This window comes from Amphiura filiformis, chromosome 2 (assembly GCF_039555335.1).
Source record: "Amphiura filiformis chromosome 2, Afil_fr2py, whole genome shotgun sequence".
In the NCBI taxonomy this organism is placed as follows: domain Eukaryota; kingdom Metazoa; phylum Echinodermata; class Ophiuroidea; order Amphilepidida; family Amphiuridae; genus Amphiura; species Amphiura filiformis.
Genome location: NC_092629.1, coordinates 83450083 through 83465940, shown reverse-complemented (window position 1 = coordinate 83465940; position 15858 = coordinate 83450083). Strand labels below are relative to the sequence as shown.

Here is a 15858-nt window from a genome sequence, read left to right as displayed (position 1 = left end):
CTTCTGTTTCGTGATTTATGGTATCCATGTTCCTTCTGTTTCGCAATATTGGTTTAAGATATTGCATCCACTTTGTGGAACAGTATTTGGGTACATCCCAGTTTTTTTTACTGAAAGGTATATGGCGTGAGTCAAACAACAAAAACTGATCCGTGTGTGTGGTGCGTGTTATGGTGTGTCCTGTCTATACAAGGAAGTCTCATGTTTTTTGAAGGTTACCAAACAGTTTAAAACTGCAACTTTGACTTCTTTGGTGGGTTCTTGCGTTAACACTTCTCTCAGATTAAATACTCATTCATTTGGTTGGTATATCCAGGAGATAAAACAGCTGATCATTCGGTAGACCTAACGATATTTACACCTTCTTGTCCTTTTTCAATCAGAGGAAATTCCAATTTGCGAGCCAGACTGTGATTACGGTGTATGTGCTGAAGGTAACAATTGTGTTTGCCAAACAGGATATACTGGCTACCGTTGCGAGACTCGTGAGTACATTTATTTCATTCTATTTTTTTTATTTCAAATAGCGGCAATTTTACCTCGGCTGTAAAGTGTGCCTACTGTGTGACCGATGATGCGACAAATATCGAGAAGAAAAACAAAGCCCAGATCTAAGCTATAACCCAGGAAATTAATAGTTGGCACACCTGCACTAAACAATGGAAATACGTGCCCTATTAAAATTGGGGAGCCGAGGGAAACATGCATGCAATATATGTAAAGTACAGACTCCCCTATATCTCACCTTCCCCACTCCCCATCATTCAATGTTGGAGGGTCTCACGGACCTGTTGACAACATGGCTTGGTCCAACATTGAATTGGGAGGAGCGGGGGCAGAGATATACCAAAAGACAGGCAAACTGTGCCAACCTTTTTTTCCTGGGTTGTAGTTATCTGAGCAATAACTCAGATTATATATCATCAGAAATATGATTTTCCCTTTCACAGGAATCGTGTGTTTACAACCGCAGTTATTCAAAGGGATCGTGGATCCAACCCAATTGTCCTATGACATATCTACCGAGGCAACATTCAGCTGTGACGATGGGTATCAATTAAATGGGATATCAACATCGACGTGCACTCTTCTCCCGGGTGGTTATAATGCTGAATGGTCCCCGCAACCACCTATCTGTATAGCTATAAACGAAGACGAAGGTACGCACTTGTAGGATTTTAGGGTCATTATAATTGTATTAATATTGAATCATATTGTAGATTATTCGTAGACGTCACAGGATTAATTACCATAACAATGGGTTGAATAAAATTATTTCTTTTGCAAAAAACTACTTCTGGTTTGCCGGATACCGACTGTAGATGGTTTCGACCAGTTTCACATACAAAGGAATGATAACAGTCGGTGCACTTTTGTGTTTCCCGTAACCAAAAGACCTCCTTTTTAAAATAAAAAAAAAAATTGGGGAAATTTCTGACTCACTGAATGAATGACCCCGTTTTTTCATTATTTTTTTTTTCTTCAAATTTTTCAAAATTTGTGAAAATTTTGTATCAATCTGATATGATCAATTGTATGCAATCTGTGGAACAGTGTTTGAATATCTCTCATTTGTTTTCAGTGGAAGGTATGGTGTGAATCAAACAATAAGAACTAATCCGTGTGGGATGCGTGTTAGAGTGTCCTGTCTATAGAGCAGTTTACAGAAGTTTCATGTTTACCCTCGTTTTTTGAAGCTTACAGTTCAAAACTGCAAACACCCCTTCTTTGATGGGTACTAGCGTGAATACTAGTCTCATATTTTGATGTGCTCATTCACTTGGTTGATATGTTCAGGGAAGAAAACAACTGATAATTCCATATCTGTACCCATGTATCATCGACTTAACGAAACCAGTTTGCCGGAGTAGTACCAGTGAACAAATTTTCCGCCAGAACATCAGTCGACCATTGTCTTGGAGATGCAGCTAGAATAAAGCGATAACGTAGCTCGGTTGATCAATTTCAATTATTATTATTTTATGATCGCCATATAGGCGATTTTAACGGACGAAAGCGATATAGCTGTTATTGCGTCATTCCTAATTAGCAGCAAACGGTATTTATATTTACGCTTTTTTTTTATCTCATCCCCAATCAGAGGAAACTTGCGAGCCAGACTGTGAGAATGGTGTATGTGCTGACGGTAACAATTGTGTTTGCCATACGGGATACGCTGGCTACCGTTGCCAGACACGTGAGTATATACTTTTATTTCATTTTATTATTTTTTTTAAATTTCAAATAGCGGCTTTTTTTCCTTCATTTATAAAACGTGTCCACTGTGTTACCGATGCCCAGTAAGCTAATTGCGCAATAACTCAGTATAAAAAGATATGATTTTTTTTTCTTGCACAGAAATCGTGTGTTTACCACCACAGTTAGTCAACGGGATCATGGAACCAGCCCAAAGTTCTTATGACCTATCCACACAGGCAACATTCAGCTGTGACGTTGGGTATCAATTAGTTGGGATATCAATATCGACGTGCACTCTTGTCCCGGGTGGCTATGCTAAATGGTCCCCGCGACCACCTATCTGTATAAACGAATATCCTGAAGAAGGTACGCACTTGCCGGCTTTCAGAGCCATTTATTTGTAATAATATTGAAAGTCCATATTGCAGACTACTCGTCATAGTAAAAGTAGTGATGTAACACGATAATACCATAGCAAAGGGTCTATATTATTTTTTATAATTAAAGATAGAGATAAAAAGATTTTATCGCGTCTGACGTCATCTGTCAAGCAAACTCGAGCACGGTTTGTTTACAAGTGTCGTGATGATGACTTGCTGAACGCGGCGGTAAACCGGGCGCCTTATTGTTAATTTTGCACCTTAAAACATGCAAACCATCTCAAAAGTTATTATTATTTATTATTATTTATTATCTTTACCCAGGGTATGCCCGAATCAGCTTAAAGCTGTTCTAACCGGGGCCCTGCAATATACAATTAAGTTACAACAATATTAAAAGACACTCATATAAAATAAAGATATACAAACAATTTCATATAATCATAGGTATATACAACTTTTAAAAACATCAAATCATGCGAATGTGCGATCTACTTCAGATGGCTACTTTGATACATTGTCTTAAACGACTGAACATTAACAGCATTTCTAGTAGGCGGGTCAATATTATTCCACAACGAACGAAATTCATGGTTTTTAATGATGTTTCTTGTTATTTTTTGTTAATATTTTGATGAAATATGAATCACAAAATGTTCTAGTATGTATGAACGGGGTTTATTCATATATTTTTATGACTAAACGTCATGAAAATATATGAATGAACCCCTAATTACGATCTGATAGCCGTGACCACCTTAGCTCTTGAAACATATAATTAGATGGAGTGTAGTAATTAACACCTAAGATCACTCGCGCACATCGCTTTTGTATTACATCAAGTCTATGACAATCTTCTTTAAAACGACCATACCATGCTAAGCTACAATAATCAAAGTGAGGTTGAACCATACTTTTATAAAGAACATTTAAAGTATCAACATTAAGATATGGTTTAACACGACGTAACAAAGCAAGTTTTACTTCGCGAGTAAATCACGCAGACGCGCCGGACGCGAGTTGTTAAAGCCATATTATATATACATTTTCAAACAAAATTGATTAGCATTTCTTTACCATAAAATGTTAGCTTTTACTGTCAGATATATCCCTTTAATTTGGAGCCGAACAACTACGGCAAAGCAAAGAAAATTGGAATTTACTACCAGCGCACATGTCGCCAATACGTACCACTCCTTCGGTCATGTTGTGGTACGACCCTTTGCTGTGTATATCACCGTCCCGCACGCCGTACGTACTGTGTGTTATGAACATCGTGTATGCGTTCGATTAATAATTCCATCGTAATAATAAAGCGCGGATTCCGGCGTTTTATTCAAAATCTCGGATTTTGACAAAACTACAGCTCCTAGAGTCTTGCTTTTGGAGGGTATATTGGTTTCATTAACATTTTTGCAGCAATATTTTGGTTGTTTTTAGATTACTTTTAAGGTGTTGTTTGTAATATACAGTGTCAATTTTATATTGTATATTTTATGTATATGCATTTTCCTTTTTTAGTTGTTAATTGTAAAGCGCAATGGGGCATCTGCGATGCAAATTGCGCTATAGAAATATTGGTTTATTATTATAATTATTAATAAAGTACAATTTAATCGTGTAAAAAAAGAAATTTTAAAAATTCAGTGAGGGCTTCTCCATAGCAAATGTTATAATATGGCTTTAAACGGTGATGAACAACGGTGAAACATGATTGAATCCCTTTCAACAACGAAAAGAAGCTAAAGATCGTATAATTCCCGATTATTTCACGAGGAATTTCAGTTAATCATTGCCACTCATCTTTACAAAAACTTCGAAGATTTCTCTGTTGATATCAGCAATAAAACTAGGGCCTACAGAATAAAACGGCAATGTTTAGCCGCTACCTGAAAAATACTGAATTCAACAGCTCTCAGATTCAACTTGCAAGCTTGCACACGCATTGCACGCACAAAAGTTACAGACATGACGAATTTTACACGCTCCCGCGTAATGCGTAGTCTCGCTCGCGTTCGCGTATACGCAACAGTAAAAGTGTGGATTCATCACGGTTTAACAACGGTTGGCTCCTGTACAAAGGTATAGGAAGAGTTGTTGAATATGAGTACAATCATGGGTAATTTTAATATCCTGACACGTCAGGTTACAGAGATGTGATGATGGATTGTTTGAATGACCCTAGTAGATATTGTTTATCAACGAAGATTAAAAGGTGCCTGTATTTTCAAACGTGTGCCTCTATGAATATTATACACAAGTGCACCTGAAATTCCGTGTAATATTTCGACGAAGAGAACAGTCTACAATCCAGGAAAAACATAGTTGGCACGCTTGCACTAAACAATGGAAATGCGTGCCCTATTAAAATTGAGGAGGCGAGTGAAACATGCATGCAATTATATGTGAAGTGCAGACTCCCCCCTATATCTCACCCTTCCCCACTCCCCATCTTTCAATGTTGGAGGGTCTCACAGACCTGTTGACAACATGGCTTGGTACAACATTGAATTGGGGGAAGCGGGGGCAAGGATATACCAAAAGACAGGCAAAGTGTGCCAACCTTTTTTTCCTGGATTGTAGCTTCTCTTTTGATTGTCACTGATAAGCTGCAACCTTCATCACCTACAATTGAGAAGGCTATTTAGCATAACAAAGGTTTAGTTCCTGATTGATATATAAATGATATTACTGTATATGATTGTCCATTTGCACAACAGATAACATTTATGGACTAATTGGGATGATACTCGGAGCGGTTGGCGTACTGGGTGTGCTCATGGCGATAGCTCTTATTGCCTGGCTCTGTGTTCGCAATAGTATAACACGTCCACAATTACAAGAGAAACAGCCACAGCTCCAACTCATGCCCTATGACGGTGTTAATCAGTACCAGTTTACCGGCAATACACAGAGGGTAATTGACATTATAACTAATAGACAAATGTAAAATACTACTTCTAGTATATGAATAAATTTAGCGAAGTAGTTACATAACTCCCTGGTAACTGGATCACGCACCTTTTGGAATCGTTCACCCACTTAAAGTAGATAGATAAATTTGATGGATGGAAGGACGGAAAGAATGAAAGAAGAAGGAAAAAAAGTACGAAGAAAGGAAGAACGAAATAAAGGAAGAAGTTATTACAAACATAGGCTAAATTAATTAAATAAGTCAGAGAAATGATTAACATACATGTGTTTTAATCAATTGTTGTTTGATCCTTTTTAATATATTACAGGTAGCAGAGCCACTTATGTTCTAAATGTGAGCATACCACCACAACACCGATGAATCATTATCCTATATATTATATGGTGTGGATATTAAAATATGTGTATAACGAAGCAGAGAGGAAGAGGGAAATATAGAGGAGTTTTGAACTAATATAGGATGTTGATATAATAGGAAGTAATACGACGGCTATAGTTTAGCTGTACATGTACATACAAAGGTTGTCAGAAAACGTTTAAATGCCGTGTTATATAGAAGGTATAAAACGTTTTCATAACATTCAAAATGTTTTTTAAAAACTCACTGCAAAATATTCCAACATAATGTTATTTATTGTTATAGTGTTGACTATTTTGACAACATTTTTAAAAACGTTGGTGTAGTGTGTTTTTATGCAAAACATTTTAAAACGCTTTCATGACATTTTTAAACCCGACATTTAATGTTATTGAAATGTTTTTATCCAAACCAACACCAAGTATATAACTTGTTTAAAGCGTTTCAGAAACACGTTGTCTTTGTTGTGCTTAAGGGTGGTTTTAACTCTGGAATTATTAAAATTTTTGAGCCTCATAACTAATTGTTTGTATAAATAGTAGATCAGAAAACATGAGACCATCATGAACAGGGACGAGATGCAATATAATATCAGTCACGTGTTTGACCATCTTCTAGGAAAAAAACCTGCTACCACGTTGTTAAGCAACCATCAGCATCAGTGGTAAACAGAAGATCGTCACAATAACAATAGTGTAGAAAAAGATGTCTGGTAGACATCGAAACGTCCACAGTGAGTACTGTTTATTGGACTAGATATAAGAAATTTCTACTATTATGTTTCATAACAGTCCTGATGAACATGATTGTTCGGTAATGTTTGTATCAAGTATATTAGAGTATAGAATGGCAAAGTTTTGACAAATCCAAATTATGTTTTTAGATTCAGCAGAAATGTCCCCCTAAAAAACAAGGTTTGTTGACCTTTTTTTTGTTGAGAAACGTAACCAATTTTTTTTTGATTAAACAATATTGTTTTTATCAGTTTTTAAAAACTAGATATTAGTATATAGGACCCGATTCTTTATTTTTTTTTAAATTTTGATCAACTTCACCAACAATATTTGAAATGTTGGCAAAAATGCGGCTTTTTATGATTTTTGAGCACAAAAACCCATTATTTAAAGGTTTTAACTGCCTCTAGGGCATTGAATTTGAATCTCTGACAAAATTGGTGGTTTCCGTGACGCACACATATAGAACCATTTTAGATACATATTCATGTAGGCAACCTATATTTTGCAAAACGTACACACGTTATAGATTAATATATATATGAAAAGTTTGGCTCCAAAAGGCGCTAACTTCAAAGGATGTAACCTTGCTAATCTAATAACATTAGATCACTAGAATATTTATAACAATTTTTGGGTTATCTTAACAAATAATTGCAAATCTCTTTAGCCCCCACGTGCGAAGAAGAAAATAATAAATATAAAAGAAAATAATTTGTTTAGTTCCAAAATTTTTAATTCCAATGGCAGCCATTTTAAAACTTTGCATTAGATAATTTGTAGGGGAAAGAATGGTGTTGAAAATAGTTAGAAAATAAGCTAGAGGTACAAACATATCCATTCAAATCGTTAATTATCATTTAAACTTTAAAATGTTAAAATATACCAGACAAAATATACCAGACACAAGGCATCTATTGGATTTAGCGCTTTTTGAACCATGCTCTTCATATAAAACTATATCTGCCTGAAATATTAGAATAATACTCAGAAAGTACTTTTATTATACTTTTATTTAGTTAATGTGGGTGTTGGGGTGAGTGTGTGGAGTGCGTGTGAGTGAAATGCGTATAATTGGCAAGTAATACCATTTGGTAGGTGTTAATTAATTAATCTACGTTGACATCCGCTTATTAATTATATACAATGTTTCAATAGAAAAATAGGCAAATTCAAGCACGAATTTTTCATACATGGATTTCTCACAGTGAGAAGACATTATTATCAATTAGGAGTAGAAGGATTAATCCCCAAATGAGCAAAATTTCAATTATGATGACCTGAGATTTTGTTTATTTTAAAGTGTAACGACCAGGCGGCATAGGACGCGCGACCGTGACGTACGAGGCTGGCGAAGATACAGGGCTGACAGCCCCATTCAAAATACACGGTTAGCAATTACAAATGGAAAATTAACATACTTGCAGTGGGGTACTTTGCAGAACCCCGACGGTTTTAGAGTAAGATAATTTTGCTTTGACACCACATAACAAATTTAGAATTGTTTGTGAAGATTTCATGATTATGTGTTAATCCAATGGCGACGTCAAAATAGCGATATCGCATCCACCATCATCTGGTAACGACTATAATTTTACAGTGCGCCCTCCTTTTTTTGATGTGCAACGGATGAATTTGGCGGATCAAAACGGTAAAATAATGGGTGAAAACATGTCATTTATGCATGTTACTCTGACATTTGCACATCTTTAACGCTACAGCTTGGTATGTTTTAGTCATTTTAAAGCACATTTCAGATGCAGGGAAATAGTCCCTCTCTTTTTTCACCCTATACCATATAATAATAATTAATAATGTAATGTTAATACTCAGAAAACCTGAATGTGATTGTACATGTGTATGGGGTGACTCTTGGGGTGCGTGTGTATGGGATATGAAGTGCTTTGTGTATGGGATGTGTGTTTTCCACATGAAGTCTGCACAAAAAGTAACGCAGCTGTTATAAATACGCCAATAGCTTCAGAACTATAAATTATTGTTTTCACAATATTTCAAGATAAAAAGAAGGCCAATTTATGTAAGCGCATTTTGATACCTCATTTGTTAAATGTCGTCCCGGGAATGTCGTTCAATATTAACAACACTGTAGTCCTTTCAAAGTAAAATACCGGAATTTAAAAGTTGCAGTTTACAGTGATCAATTGTTATTACACAAGCATTGTGGCACGTAAAACCCTCCATTGTCTTCACGCTGGCTTCAAATCAATACATACAGCTGCAACTTTTAAATTCGGGTATTTTTCTATAAAACACTGCTGTGTTCTTAATATTGACCAAAATTAGACAAATATAGTATCAAAATGCGCGTAAATAAATCATCCTTTTTATGTTGAAATATTATGAAAACAATTACTAGTTCTGAAACAATAGGCGTATTTATAACAGCTGCGTTATTTTTTGTACAGATTTTATGTGGAGTGTGGGGCTGTTTATCTATGGAGGGTGTGATGCACTGGTTATGTGGGGTGCAAGTGTGTGTTGCATTTTTTAGAATAATTTGAAATTAAAAAAAAAATCACTTTTTATGGATAATGCATTTTGTATAGTTGTATTAATTAGGAGTTGATGAATAAATTATTTGCTTATGAGGGTTGAACGGGAAAATCAGAAAGCTTCATAATTGACATTTATTTATACAGAATTTTTGCTGTGCATACAAGGTGTCCCAGAATGATTTATACCGTGTTTGACATATAGTCAACAGTGTATCCAATTTTAATAAGTACAATACAATGACAGACATGTCTCCTACTTATTCTGTGACTTTCATGTAAATAGCTTGATTCATTCATTTCCTCCTCCCATCCTTCTCACCATCTCCCCCTCTCATTGATCCCCAACTCTCTTCTCCATTGCTATATAATTTCAACTTGAGTTTTCAATTGAATACATGAATACAAAACCCACCCAAGTCCATGGGAAGTGATTTTGAGAGAAAAACCTGTGTATCATTTTAATTCCTTCAGTTATATTTACCTGGTCAATATGGTAAGTTTTACGTGCAAATGACTGGGTTAAACTGTATTAAGTATGACGATTAGCATTTCAGGGACTTCGTGGGGTTCATTTTAAATTTTGGACTTGGGTGGTTTTTGAATCATATACAAAGACAACAATGTTTGAATGAGATTACCACTAGTAAGATAATACAAAATAAAGCACACAGGTATATATAATGCTGGTAAGCATTCTGCCATGTAATATAAACCACACACTTTCCTTTATTAAGCCCATTTTTTTTTTTCAAAAGTCATTCTCCAGCAATGAATGTGTTACAAGCTTACTTTTATACATACTGGATTTCAATCAATGTGCTACAAGACCCAAATCATGGACTTGGGTTATTCTTTCATACATGCTATTTTTCACATGCTCAATAGACACATTGGATGAATTTGAGTTGTTTTTTCATACATATGACAGGCCTATGCATAGCAACAAATTCCCATGCTTAACTCAATTTGGCCACAGTATGGACTTGGGTGGGTTTTGTATTCATATAGCAATTGTACCTTAATATTTCTGTCTTTAAACCTAGGACCAAACCAATCAACTAAAACAATCGGCCTTACTTCATTACCGTTCGCTCTCACTGATGTTTACATGTCATTGTCGTATACACAGCTTGTCTGTAATTCTCAGACCTCAAAATATAAAGATACGGATTGATAACAGAATTCAAAATGATAAAAACAGAACCATAAATAGTGTATGTATTCTTCTCTGCCGGATAATCACGATAGTTTGTGATGATTTCAATAATATTACCAACACAGTTTTCCCTTGTACCACATTATCCATAGTATAAGAATAGTATTCATGAGCATCGACAGCTTCGCAGAAAATTAGAACACAGATGGCGAAAGAGTGACTGCGTGGAAGACGAACAAGCGTATATTGATCAGAAGAACTTGGTTGATTATTATAAGAATAAGTTGGTAAATAGTGACACCAAGGGTGTCTTCCAGACAGTCAATGCAATAAAATATAATATAGTGCAATGCAATACAATACAATACAATACAATACAATACAATACAATACAATTCAATACAATACAATATACCAAACCATAAAATACAATACAATATAATACAATACGATATAACAAAGGATTTATGTACAACCCCCACGGACTACAGTGTTTCCTGAAGAACATATATAATAATAATGATAAATACTACAATGACTTTCTATAAACGAATGAATTTCCAAACAAACCAAAAATTAAACAACGATGATCTAACGATTCATTTAAATGTCAAGTTGTTTTTGCAGGGTTTTGAAATCCCTTATGATAAATATTGATTGAAATTGATTGAAAATGTGATATGTCATTATGTAAAAATGGTAGTTGTAATATGAAGTTTAATCCCATGATTATCATAATGTCGTAAAACAGGCATCAGAAATATCCAGCTACATGCTCTTGTTATTTATTTTAGCTATTCCTGTTGAAATCCATACACTCCCTGTATGAAAGATATGACCAATTCACCCTCCCTGTATGGAAGATGAAGGTCATGTCTTCCATAGGGGGGGGGGGGGGATTTCAACGGGATTAGCCCAATGACAAATATGTCCAATGTTTTTTGCCCGTCTGATGTTGACCATCGGTTTGAAACGCTCTAGCACCGGCAATATAACCTGATGGTAAAAATAAACTTGAACTTGAACTTGAATAAGATCCCTGGTTTTGGGAAGGAAGAGGAGAGACGCGTGGCGTACTTTGACGTACATGTGCTCTAATATGAAACTATACGCTGTCGAAGTGACATAATAATCGGATTAACTACCATAGCAATAGATGAATACAATTTTGAAATAGATCGCCTTGCACTACAAGCAGATTGCACTCATCACCTGTGTATGTCTGCAATCATAGATTAAATACAATAACCGCTCTTTTCAAAGTTACTAATCTTACAGGTGCGAGTGATCAGCATTTCTTTGACATCTATGGGTCAATGTACAGGTACCGCGTTAACGTTGTAGTGCAGGGCGATCTATTCAAAATGTGTATTCATCTATTTGCTATGGTAGTTACATCATCACTTCGATCGCATATACAGGACAATGAACTTGCTGTATCCACTGAAACTGAAGACGTCAATCCTTACTACGACAATATAAATCCATATAGTCATAGGGATTTATACCTGCAAATCCCTATGACTTTTATGAACTGCCATATGCTATCTCCTTATTATGAATGCATGAATATACGCCAAAACAAGACTAAGTCGTTACAGCTGTATTAGAGAGAGTGGCTATAAATCTATTTCGTTATATTACCCGACTTTGTCATGGTTTTGCGATTGTAAGGTTTACAATTAGGATTCTGTGAAATAGAGCTGACGCAATTAATTCTATAATAACAAATATGTATAGGAAACGCATAATTTATTTGTTGTGTAAGAAACGTTTCAGAAAATCCTCCAGATTTTTTAAACACATCACACAAACAGTAACTTCACTCATGTAGTATCAAACTATAAAATACAGGTGCCCCCCCAAAGCACCTCATTGCGCCCTCTTTTTCTCCTATTTTAGAAAAGTTGATCAAGTATATGTTGGTATGTAAAGAAGCCTTTACCCGTTAGCTTTAATAAACCGAAACAATTATTTCAATCGGCTCATAACTTTTGAAGATATGCCTTTTTAAAGAAATGTACCCGTTTTTCACTCTGTCCACAGATGAGGTTTGGCTACATCAAATATTAAATGAAAAAAAAAGAAGATTAATGACATGGAAAGATAAGGCCTCGGAACACATTCACTGGTGTGATGAACGTAATTTAATTGGTATATTTAACAGAATTAGATTTTCAAGGGTGGGTCGATCAGATTAATTGAAAATTGAAATTTAAAAATAGGAGATGTTGCAGCGCAATTGATGCAATGAGGACTAGGGCTGAAACCTGTATTCGTCAAGGAGGCAACCAGGTAGAGGGCAGAGCAGCACAGTAAACTCACTTCTAAAGAACCAAAGACAAACTAAACAGCCCTTTTCAGGGCTACCTTTTATTCCACAAATAGAAATGACTTGTGTTGTCAATAAAAAGAAAGCAAGAAACAATAAAATAAGAAACATAATAAAACAAAAAAGGCATAAAATAACCGAGAAAAACATCAGTAATTGCAAGTATAGCAAAAGAAGTCCCATCCCACATCAATTTCGCCTAAATTAATGACACTTAACACAATCCATAACTCATAAGCCCACCGGTAAAGTCCATTCCCTAAAATAAAGTTGTGATTTTATAAAGTTATCATCGAGGAATGTTTTATATTTGATACATTTCTTTAAAGGGAATATTTTCCAAAGTTATGAGCCGATTGAAATAATTGTTTCGGTTTATTAAAGCTAATGGGTAAAGGCTTCTTTACATACCAACATACCACAAGTTTGATCAACTTTTCTCAAATAGGAGAAAAAGAGGGCACAATGAGGGGCCTCTGTTTTTGGGACACCCTGTACTAGTAGATATATCAAAAACAAACTCAGTTTTTCCAACTTAAACCAATTTGAATGAAAAAATAACGGATTCCAAAGTGAAAAAAGTTACCATGGACTTTTTTTTTCACAAAACACGCTAATTATGACAACAAGGCTAGGAGTGAGTGTAGATTTGTAAAAAGCCGACAGTAATCGCTCTAAAGGAGGAAATATCCCTAATTTGTCGCTTTTGAAATGATTTTTTTCCCATTCAAATTAGTATAACTTTAAGGAATATAAAGTCGCATTATGCCGAATGAGGTATATTGATTATTTTATTTGGTAATTTAGGTTGATTTTTTTTATAAGATACTGCTTTTGTTTTACGTGTACTGACACTTATACTTATATAAAATTCATTTGTCTGAAAAACTGACTAGCAGAAGAGAAACATAAGATCTACATATTGAACACCTGAATAACACACCACCACATTGGGTTCGTTACTTTTAATGCACTCGGTGTTTCTACCGTCCCGACTCAAACGATTCTAGAAGTTTTTCTCATAAGCCCCGCCTACTTTTCCTGCCTTCTCGGCGACCCGGAAGTAACGTTTTCCATTGGTTTGTGTGGTGCAAAAGAGGAAATTACCAATATTTGGCAACGAATTACAGGAATTCCAGTCGTAGATCTCGACTGAAATGGATATAATAGGTAAATAACACTTTCATTTATGCAATATCAAAAAATTGTAGGAGATCTATTACCAGTTTGGTAGAAAATCGAGTTGAAATGTGGGCATGTTTTTGGTATGAATTGACAGGTTCGTATTAAACTCAATGGGAATCTCAAGCTTAGGCTAAATTTTAGTCTCGGCATTATACAACAATATTTTGTAAATTTTTCTCATAAATCGACTTGTCCATGTGTGGTATACACTCTCTTTTTCCATTTAAATAGTTACGAATGGAAATTTTGGACTTACTAGCGTAACAATTACGAGGTAATTGTCAGCGGTTACGGATTCTGCTCCCTCCGCCAGTAGTGCAAGACTGTGGAATTCGGCAATGTCGAGATAGTATTTTCACAAGTTCATAACCTAAAATGCACTTTATCACTGAGTGTCTCCCAACGAGTGTTTGTTTTTAATAACAAATGTCTTCATTACAAAAGAAAACTTCCAAACCTGTTAATTTAGATTGTAGTTTTGAATTCCCACACATAAGGGGGCTGGCATTTTCTTCCGAAGAAATTTATGACCCCCCTATCGCCGGCAAAAAATTTTAGGACCCCCTATCTTGGGTCGAAAATGTTATGACCCCCCCTTCCACCTTCACAGACTCAAGACAAATTATTTATTGCCGGAACTAAGGAGCGGAGCGCACCAAAACTTATAGTGAAGAAAGTGCATGGAGCGTGTTAAAATTTTTATTGTAAGTATTAAACTGTAAAGATTGCATAGATTGTACGCACATTTCGATTGGGAAGTTAAAGCATGCGCGCATAGTCACCAGCCCTTCATAATTCTGTAACCCCCTATTTTGGGTGTTAACAAAATTATAACCCCCCTATTTTTTGTCTGAAACTTCTATGACCCCCTGTATTTTTGGGACCCCCTTCCGAAGAAAATGCCAGCCCCCTAACCACCTTCAAAATACAAAACACTGATTTGTTTACCTCTTTGATGAAGCGCTCCGGGGGGGTAAATTTCCAAACGACTCGCCAAAATTGCTTGCCCCCCCTCGGCATGCCAAAATCGCTTGCCCCACCTCTTGGCCCGTCAAAAAATCTTTACCCCCTCCCTTTGCACATGCCAAATTTTGGGATCGCAATTTGCAAACCTTAAATGGTCTATATAATTATGTACATGTTGCGAGTGCAGCGAGCAGGAAAATTTGCATATTTAAGCGTTTCCGTACAATTTTCCTAAGCCTTTTTAGAGCGTTTTATTTAAAAGGCGCCCCAAGAATGTGTGCCAAAAATCATTTGCCTCTCCCCTTTCGGCTCACCAAAATATCTTGTCCCCCTATTTTACCCTCGCCAGGGCTCATAATTTTGCACATTGCACAGCCCTTAGTGAAAAAAGTAAGTCTGTAATTAGAAATTTAAGGACCTAGGGCTAGGAATATAAAAGTGAAATGAAGGGGGGGGGGGGTAAAATAAGGGACCGTTCACAAACACTTGTAACGGGGGATTGGGGAAAAGGGGTCTGAAATACTTTTCAGGCCCCCCCTAATATTATTTTCAGGGCCCCTTTTGGCCATGATAAATGAATGTCAACCCTATAGAAAACAGTGTACCGGTAATTAATGTTCTACAAGAACAAGGTGAAATTTTTAAAGCCCCCCCTGGCAATTTTTCTTTTGGCATTAGGCCCCCCCCTGTTACAAGTGTTTGTGAACGTTCCCAAATATGACACCTAAATGAACCCTGTGGTGTGCGACCGACTGGGGGTTAATAATTTGCCCCATAAATGAAATCACTCAGTGCTGAATGACACCGCACCACAGGGTTCAGGGGTAACATTCTCCAGTGACGAAACTAGACTTTTGCAATCAAGAGAACAGTTAGCTGGGTGTAAATCTGCCACCACCACCAAAGGGGGCTAGGGAAATGCTGATTTTTTATTGAAGAATGTGTTCATTTGGGGAAGTGTGAGTGGGGGCAAGGATTTCAAACAAAGCTGCTGTAACAGCCCCATGCGTATTGTGCCACTGTCCCAGCTCTACCCTAACAAATTTTCTAAAATCATATTTTCCTTTTCAGACCTGCCAAAAGATGAGAGCGACTGTA

General features: G+C 36.1%; 1 long non-coding RNA gene across 1 annotated transcript; it reads left to right on the top strand.

Moving 5' to 3' along the window:
• Positions 1 to 956: 956 nt before the first annotated feature.
• On the top strand, positions 957 to 2556 carry LOC140137427 (uncharacterized). Its single transcript, XR_011856835.1, has 3 exons — positions 957 to 1160; positions 2102 to 2197; positions 2359 to 2556. It is a non-coding gene; the product is annotated as an uncharacterized lncRNA (long non-coding RNA).
• The last annotated feature ends 13302 nt before the right edge of the window (positions 2557 to 15858 follow it).